Raw genomic sequence first — 9,391 nt, 5'->3', positions numbered from 1 at the left:
CATTACGAGGTAAGTTGGACGTCACTACTGTTGAAGCGTATTGGATCGCAAAATACTGTATTCGCCAGATCTAACAGTGCCAACTACCAAGATTTCAACTCCTCTTCCCCCTCCCCTCCCCTCCCCCAAGATCGACCCCAGTCCTTTTTGAGTGTGCACGTTGAGCGCTTTACCAACTATGAACTAAGAGTATTGATGATAACGGAAAATAGAACGCAACCTCATAATGACTTCTAGATACACAGGGAGATGGAACGATACACAAACAGTCAACAGTTGTGTAATACGGGCTACTCATCTTGATATCTTACAGAAACCCGATATTCGATACAACCATGTTTTATTTACATAATGAGTATTCGATCATAATTTTTCAGGTTTCTGATTTTGTTTATGTTTGTTTTGTTTATTTTGTTTTCCCATTCGGCGAATGAATCTTCACCATCACATTTGGTGATCTGAAATTTAATATACACGGAAGGTGGGGGGGGGGGGGGGGGTGAGGGTGAGGGTGAGGGGGGAGGAGGGGGGAGGAGAGGGGAGGAGGGGGGAGAGCGACGAGGAGAGAGAAAATTGGGCCTGTGTCAAGCTGGGTCAGTGACAACCTGTGACAAAGTAGTCCTGTGACAAAGTGTGTCTGTGACAAAGTAGGCCTGTGACAAACTGGCATGCTCCACCCCGGCCCAAAGAGGCATGTGACAAACTGAGCCTGTTACAAACTGGGTCTGTGACAAACTGAGCCTGTTACAAACTGGGTCTGTGACAAACTGGGTCTTTGACAAACTGGGTCCGTGACAAACTGAGCCTGTTACAAACTGGGTCTGTGACAAACTGGGTCTGTGACAAACTGGGTCTGTGACAAACGATGCTTCCAAACTAGATGGTCCTTAAAAAATTATGGGATTGTGATCAAACTGAAGCGCTGTGACTCCACTGTGATTGGCTAGAGTGCTCACAAAACAATTGCTATTTTCTTATATATATTATTATGTATTATTATTATATAATTATTTTTATTATTATTATTACAATAATATGTGTTATTATTATTATTATTATATTATTATTATTATTATTATTATTATATTATTGTTATTATTATTATTATTATTATTATTATTATTATTATTATTATTATTATTATTTTATTATTATTGTTATATTATTATTTTATTGATTATTATTATCTATTATTATTATTATTCATTATTATCTATTATATTTTTAATTACTTTATTATATCATCATCATCATCATCATCATCATCATCATCATCATTATTAATATTATAATTATTATTATCATTATGACTTACTTACCAATTGGTACAATTTAATTACAAAAAGTCCATTAGAATAAAACTCATTACATCATTAATTTGATAATTAAATGTCTTTAATTTTTGTCATTAATGAATGCATTGTCCTGTATTCCAGGCTGCAGATCGTGTGTGTGTGTGTGTGTGTGTGTGTGTGTGTGTCTGTGTGTGTGTGTGTGTTCATCATTTAATTATACCATTATAATGTCATGTCTATGATAATACTTGTAATTCAATACACGTGCTAAAAAAAGTACGTGTGTATGTATACATGTGTATCTATTCTAATAATATGTAATAAGTGTGTATGTAGATATGTGTATCTATTTTAATATGTAGGTGTGCTTAAAATAACAACCGTAACGAACTATATATTAACACATTGTAGCATCGCTACAACATGCGATAAAAAAAAGGTACGTTTTACAACAATACAAATATTGAATACATTTTTTTAACAATCCAAATTCAGTCCAAAAGACGAATAGAGGTCTATTATTTGAATTCAAAATGACCTACTTTTAAATTTTTAATTACTACCAACTATCTCTCACCTGCACGACGTCACACAGCCAAATACGCTTTCTAAAAAATTTGGCTAGACATATTTTACTTTCTATCAAACGATAAAGACCCAAATTTTGACCAAACAATAAATGAACCGTCATTTGCTAGAAAATTATTTCATGAAAATATTCTTATCCATTCTTAAATTCTTTTATTCTTTGGACAAGTTAAGAAGTTATTTCTAGTTAAATAGCTGGATATATAATGTAAATGTTTTCTAACCAAAATATTAAAATGCGTTTTGTCAAAGTTTGGCCGTAATTAATACATCCCAACTGGTCGAACATCTGGGTCAAACATGTTCCACTCCCATCGCCTGTCCTTAATTCATATCTACTACTACTACTACTACAACTACTACTACTACTACTACTACTACTACTACTTCTACTACTACTACTACTACTACTACTACTACAACTACTACTACTACTACTACTACTACTACTACTACTACTACTACTACTACTACTACTACTACTATTACTACTACTACTACTACTACTACTACTACTACTACTACTACTACTACTACTACTACTACTACTACTAATAATAATAATAATAATACTACTACTACTACTACTACTACTACTACTACTACTACTACTACTACTACTACTACTGCTGCTGCTGCTACTACTACTACTACTACTACTACTACTACTACTACTACTACTACTACTACTACTACTACTACTACTACTACTACTACTACTACTACTACTACTACTACTACTACTACTAAGAAAATTGACACGCATTGCCCTCTCGACACTGGAAAGAACGTATGATATTGTTATCGTCAAATCACGTATACAGGAAAGAGGACTTTACAAGGTACCTGTACTGTATAAAACAAAATATCGGTTCCTTTCGGCTTGCTGTTTTGTTGATAAATGGGAAACCCTAAACGTTCATTTGATCTGTTTTTGTAATTAAATAGAAGCTTACATTCAGCTTCACGTTATTATTTATTTCTTCGAGCTTCGAGCAGCAACATTTACACTAGATAAATACAAGCCTTAAATCAACATTGCACAAAGTGCTACATATTCTTATTTTATCAAATACCATTCAATCTGTCAACCATGACCAAGAAAAAAAATAGAGAATAAACTATTTAAAAAAAACAAAACTTAATAAAAGATAATAAAAAGAACATATTATTAACTCACTCAACCCTAACACCGACTATATCCGTAGTATACCCGGGGTTACTTTTACCCCATGCCTATTTATTTATTACATTTTTCTGAGACAAATTATAGGCGTAGTATCAAATCTAATGTTTTTAGTTTTACATGTTAATGGAAGTTGAATAAAACTATCTATGTAATGCTCATTTTTAATACATTTTTTCCAAATTTGAAAAGTAACAAAAATCTCTAGGATTGAGTGAGTTAATTGTACAAGGAGTGTTCCTTTGATTAAAAACCCGCTGATCTGTGACAACAACCTCCCCCCCCCCCCCCCCCCCCCCCCCCCCCCCCCCGCCCCCCAGGGCCTTCTCCTTCTTCCCCCCTCCCCCCAACCCTTTCCCTTTTCTGTATTACATTGATAACGCTTTGAACTCACCTGTGATAATATTGATATTTAAATGACAACAACAGCAGCATCGGGCTATCTTGATTATCAGTGTTACCCAATAGAACGTGCGGCTATGTGGTCTAGTGGTATGACACTCGCTTTCGGATCGGAAGGTCCTGGGTTCGAGCCTCGCTCGGCGCATAGTTGAGTCCTTGGAAAAGACTCTTTACTCACATTCTCTCACCGTACTCAGGTGTAAAATGAGCACCTGGCCGCTAACAGCGTTGTCTCTGTGCTAAAAATAGTAATATCGCCTAACAGGCATCATGTCTCGTCCTATATGTTAAATGTTGCTGTTGGCCAGGGACCCCTTGTAAAGCGCTTTGAGCACATTTAGTGGATATGCTCTATATAAAAGCTCAATTGTTTTTTTTTTTTTTTTTTTTTGGTTTTTAATTTTTTTTCTTTAGAATGTTACGTTGATTGATGTACCAGTCAACTGACTAACTCGGAATAATATATATATAAAATTATTTAAAAATTTGCCCAGAAAAACTCGTCCTTCAAATATCGATCGATTTAAATGACCCTCATCTTGGCAAAAACTCTAAAACCTGGGACTTCTAATACGTGCTTTCCAGAGTACAGCAGTTAACTGGTTATAAAAAAAAAAGACCAAGAAAAATAAAAAACAAAAGAACAAAAAACAATAAAAAAAACAAAACAAAACAAACAATAACAAAAACACACATAAAAAAAAAACAAACTAACAACCGACGTGTACATATAAGAAGGTCTGACATCCGAACATCCTTACATTGTTGTAATGGACAATATTTTGCGTCATATGTTTAGATTTCCATTACAACAATGAGCCCATAAGGAATTGGGTTCTCAGACCTGCAAATAAGTCCACATCGATAACAACAAATACAAAGCCAAAAAAGAAAAAAAAGAAAAGAAACAACAACAACAAAAAAAAAAGCAAAAAAAAAAAAATAAATAAATAAAAAAATAACCCCAAACATATCCAAACCTCAAATACATCGATCAACTGAAATGTCCGTTATTTCACTTACCAAAATGTTTCAAATTTCAGACTTAAAGGAAAACACATCAATGAGACCTTTTGTGAAAGTTTGCGGGGAAGATCAAAGCTAAGTCATCCGATATCTTCCGAACATTTCCTAGCCAAATTATTTTTATTGAAAAATGTATTTTGGCGGTGTATGATTCATAATAATATGATAGAATAGAATAGAATAGAATAGAGTGTTATCGCTATGACTGGTTGGTTGCAGCAAGTAGTGATGAATAGAGAGAAAAGAGATAAGTTATGCTATTTAAATAGACGGGTAGACGAGAGGAATGATTTGGAACTGGCAAAGTGTGAACAATGGGTCGGTAAATTTAAATACACCCACCCACACATTGGTACACACGAAACACATATGCAGACACACACACACACACACACACAAAGATCGATAGATAGATAGATAGATAGATAGATAGATAGATAGATAGATAGAGATGGATAGATAGATAGATAGATAGATAGAGATAGGGAGATATATATATATATATATATATATATATATATATATATATATATATATATATATATATATATATATATATATATAAGAGAGAGAGAGAGAGAGAGAGAGAGAGAGAGAGAGAGAGAAGGGGAGAACAACAACAGTAATAACCAGACAACCACGCTTTCGGATCGGAAGGTCCTGGGTTAGAGCCTCGTTCATAGGCGCATAGTTGAGTCCTTTTGAAAAGGCTCTTTACTCACATTCTCTCACCGTACTCACTCAGGTATAAAATGAGTACCTGGCCGTTAAGTTAACAGCGTTGACTCTGTCAGAAAAAAAAAATAATTGTAATATCACCTAACAGGCGTCATGTCTAGTTCTGCATGCTAATAAATGTTGCTGCTATTGACCAGGGACCCCTTGTAAAGCGCTTTGAGCAGATATGGTAGATATTGCGCTATATAAAAGCTCATTTATTATTTATCTATTTATTTATTTATATTTTTTTCAGATTTATCCTTAATCTTTCATTCACCTCTAAAAAAAACAGACACACCAAGTCACTACCATTACAGCCACCGCCACTAACAGCGGCAGCAACCCAAAAGATTACACAGTTCAACAACAACACATGCTAAGTGTTTACTAATCGGATAAGCCACCATTTGCCCGTTCTCTCATACAAAATTAGGTTTTGTTGACACATGGAAAGCTGTAAACGGAATTTTTACACACACACACACACACTCACACACACACACACACTCACACACACAGACGCCAAGCTGGCCACGATCAGCACCATAGTGGACACTATTAAATAAAGAAAAAAAAGGAATGTTGTTCTTTCGAAGTTGAGCATTTTTATATAGCGCAATATCTCCTAAACATGCTCAAAGCGCTTTACAAGGGATCCCTGACCAACGGCAACATGTAACACATAAAATAAGACATAACGCCAATTAGGCGATATTAGTAGTAGTAGTGGTAGTAGTAGTAGTAGTAGTAGTAGTAGTAGTAGTAGTAGTAGTAGTAGTAGTAGTAGTAGTAGTAGTAGTATAGTAGTAGTAGTAGTAGTAGTAGTTAGTAGTAGTATAGTAGTAGTAGTAGTAGTGAGTAGTAGTAGTAGTAGTTGTAGTAGTAGTGTAGTAGTAGTAGTAGTAGTAGTAGTAGTAGTAGTAGTAGTAGTAGTAGTAGTAGATAGTTGTAGTAGTAGTAGTATAGTAGTATAGTAGTAGTTAAAGTAGTAGTGTATAGTAGTGTAGTGTCGTGTAGTAGTAGTAGTAGTAGTAGTATGTAGTTAGTATAGTAGTAGTAGTAGTAGTTAGTCGTGTCGTCGTCGTCGTGTAGTAGTAGTAGTAGTAGTAGTAGTAGTAGTAGTAGTAGTTAGTAGTAGTAGTAGTAGTAGTAGTAGTCGTAGAGTAGTGTGTGTAGTAGTAGTAGTAGTAGTAGTATAGTAGTAGTATGTAGTAGTAGTAGTAGTCGTAGTAGTAGTGTAGTAGTAGTAGTAGTAGTAGTAGTAGTAGTAGTATAGTAGTAGTAGTTAGTAGTAGTAGTAGTAGTAGTAGTTAAGTAGTAGTAGTAGTAGTAGTAGTAGTTGTAGTAGTAGTAGAGTAGTAGTAGTAGTAGTAGTTAGTAGTAGTAAGTAGTAGTAGAAGTAGTTAGTAGTAGTAGTAGTAGTATAGTAGTAGTAGTAGTATGAGTAGAGTAGTAGTAGTAGTAGTAGTCGTAGAAGTAGTAGTAGTAGTAGTAGTAGTAGTAGTCGTAGAAGTAGTAGTAGTAGTAGTAGTAGTAGTAGTAGTAGTAGTAGTAGTAGTAGTAGTAGTAGTAGTAGTAGTAGTAGTAGTAGTAGTAGTAGTAGTAGTAGTGTATAGTAGTAGTAGTAGTAGAAGTAGTAGTAGTAGTGGGTAGTAGTAGTAGAGTAGTCGTAGAAGTAGTAGTAGTAGTAGTAGTAGTAGTAGTAGTCGTAGAAGTAGTAGTAGTAGTAGTAGTAGTAGTAGTAGTAGTAGTAGAAGTAGTAGTAGTAGTAGTAGTAGTAGTAGTAGTAGTAGTAGTAGTAGTAGTAGTAGTAGTAGTAGTAGTAGTAGTAGTAGAGTAGTAGTAGTAGTAGTAGTAGTAGAAGTAGTAGTAGTAGTAGTAGTAGTAGTAGTAGTAGTAGTATAGTAGTTAGTCGTAGAAGTAGTAGTAGTAGTAGTAGTAGTAGTAGTAGTCGTAGAAGTAGTAGTAGTAGTAGTAGTAGTAGTAGTAGTAGTAGTAGTAGTAGTAGTAGTAGTAGTAGTAGTAGTAGTACTAGTAGTAGTAATATTAAAATGACTGACAACTGTTATATAAGCCACCGTGACATGTTGGTCATCTACATTATAAGAGTACAGTAGTATCAACCAAAACATGGGTCAGAAATCTAATTACTATGACGTGTGTCCAAATGATTGGATGTACTACAGTGTCCGTGACGAATATGGCTTTGACTAGGATATCAACAGACACCATACAGACATACAACATACAGCCATACAAACAGTCAACGATAATCTGAGATGTTCCGTATGCTTTAAAGGCCTTACTGATAGAACGAAGATGACGTCACTCAGGTCTTTGTTTTTTGTTGTTTTTTTTTTGCCACCCGCGTTTATGTAATTCTCACTAAATTGTATTGACCAGACTATAAACGTTTGACATTACGCATAGAGGATAAAAAGGTGCGAAATTAGGGTGATAAGAGAGAAGAAGAACGGTTGTTGGTTGTCTGCGTGTTGTTTGTGTGTCTGTGTGTGTGTGTGTGTGTGTGTGTGTGTTAGACATGGTTTTGTGGTTTGGTCCGTTTTATTTCCGGATGGCAATGTTGTGAGCTTCTTAGTCAAGCGCATACTATCTATATTTTCTACCTCCTCCTCAACCAATACCCCTCCTCCTCCTGTTCCCCTCCTCCTCCTCCTCCTTCTCATCCTCCTCCTCCTTCTGTTCCCCTCCTCCTCCTCCTCCTTCTCCTCCTCCTCCTCCTCTTCTCCTCGTCCTCCTCCTCCTCTTCCACTCCTCCTTCTCCTCCTCCTCTTCCCCTCCTCCTCCTCCTCCTCCTCCTACTCATCCCCTCCTCCTCTTCCCCTCCTCCTTCTCCTCCTCCTCCTCTTCCCCTCCTTCCCCTCCTCCACATCATCATCATCGTCGTTATTAACCACCCATGTAGTACGAAGTGATCAAAACTGGAGTTAATAAAAAATCTTGGCTAAGGAAAGAAAACCCGAATATTTTTGATTCAGGGCTCGAACCTGGGTCATCTCGGGTCACAAAGCAACGCCCTTAACCAACCTACCACATCGCTCTGCCTCCCAAACATGTATACATATATATATATATATATATATATATATATATATATATATATATATATATATATATATATATAAGTATGAATTAAATGAACTTGTAATGAAAATATCAATAATATTATTGGTAAAAAAAAAAGATCAGAGTAACGAAAGAGAGATCGGTAGGTAGTTAGAAAGATGTTCACCCTTTTCGCCCATAAAATTCAGCTTTAAAAACGTTGTAGTGACATGAAATCAATAAGATGGATGGATAGAGTCTGTATGTTGTGCGGCTATAGATAGTATGCGCTTGGCAAAGAAGCTCATAACATTGCCATCCGGAAGTATAACGGACCAACACACAAAACTGTGTGTATCCATGAACCTTTATAGTCAGGTTACTGCAGTTCAGTGAGCATTACTCATAAACGCGGATGGCAAAAAACAATAACAAAGACCTGAGTGACGTCATCTTCGAACTATCTATATGGTCTTCTGATATGTGACCCCTGGTCTCAAAACGGTATTAAGTCGGGATGGACCAGATGCTAAAAAGTCAAATTATAGTTAAACTAGTAAAAAATATGAAACGTTGGTATTTAGCACAGTAAAATATGATATTCCATCTCCTCTATAAAGCATAGAAACTCAACTTAAACAAGATATTTCTGGCTACAAATTCCATTTTCAGCATCTTAATCATCCCGACTTAATACCGTTTTGAGACGAGGGTTCACATATGACACTCGCTTTCGGATTGGAAGGTCCTGGGAGTTCGTTTGTGGCCTCGTTCGGCGCATAATAGTTGAGTCCATGGAAAAGACTCTTTAGTCACATTTTCTCACCGTACTCAGCTGTAAAATGAGTATCCGGCCGTCAACAGCGTTGTTTCTGTCTGAAAAAAAAAAGAATTTTAATATCGCCTAACAGGCGTCATGTCCCGTCCCACATGTTAAGTATTGCTGTTGGCCAGGGCCCCCTGAAAAGCGCTTTGAGCACTTTTAGTGGATATTGCGCTATATAAAAGCTCACTTTTTTTTACATTAGACTAGCTTTCTATCCAAATGGTCCATATTCACCCAGCATTGTTGAGATAGCTGGGTCTGTTCGACCTGGTGGAAAGTATT

At 36.0% G+C, this 9,391-nt stretch overlaps 1 protein-coding gene across 6 annotated transcripts in view; it reads right to left on the bottom strand.

The window, feature by feature from the left end:
• LOC144959128 (uncharacterized) overlaps nucleotides 1-9,391 on the bottom strand; it is a 141,325-nt gene that overhangs the window by 131,019 nt on the left and 915 nt on the right. The window lies entirely within an intron of this gene.

The sequence above is a fragment of the Berghia stephanieae genome, chromosome 13 (assembly GCF_034508935.2).
Source record: "Berghia stephanieae isolate SIO BIC M18660-M18661 chromosome 13, UCSD_Bste_1.3, whole genome shotgun sequence".
NCBI lineage: Eukaryota > Metazoa > Mollusca > Gastropoda > Nudibranchia > Aeolidiidae > Berghia > Berghia stephanieae.
The sequence above is the reverse complement of the archived record's forward strand: the minus strand, read 5'-3'. Positions and strand labels throughout refer to the sequence as shown.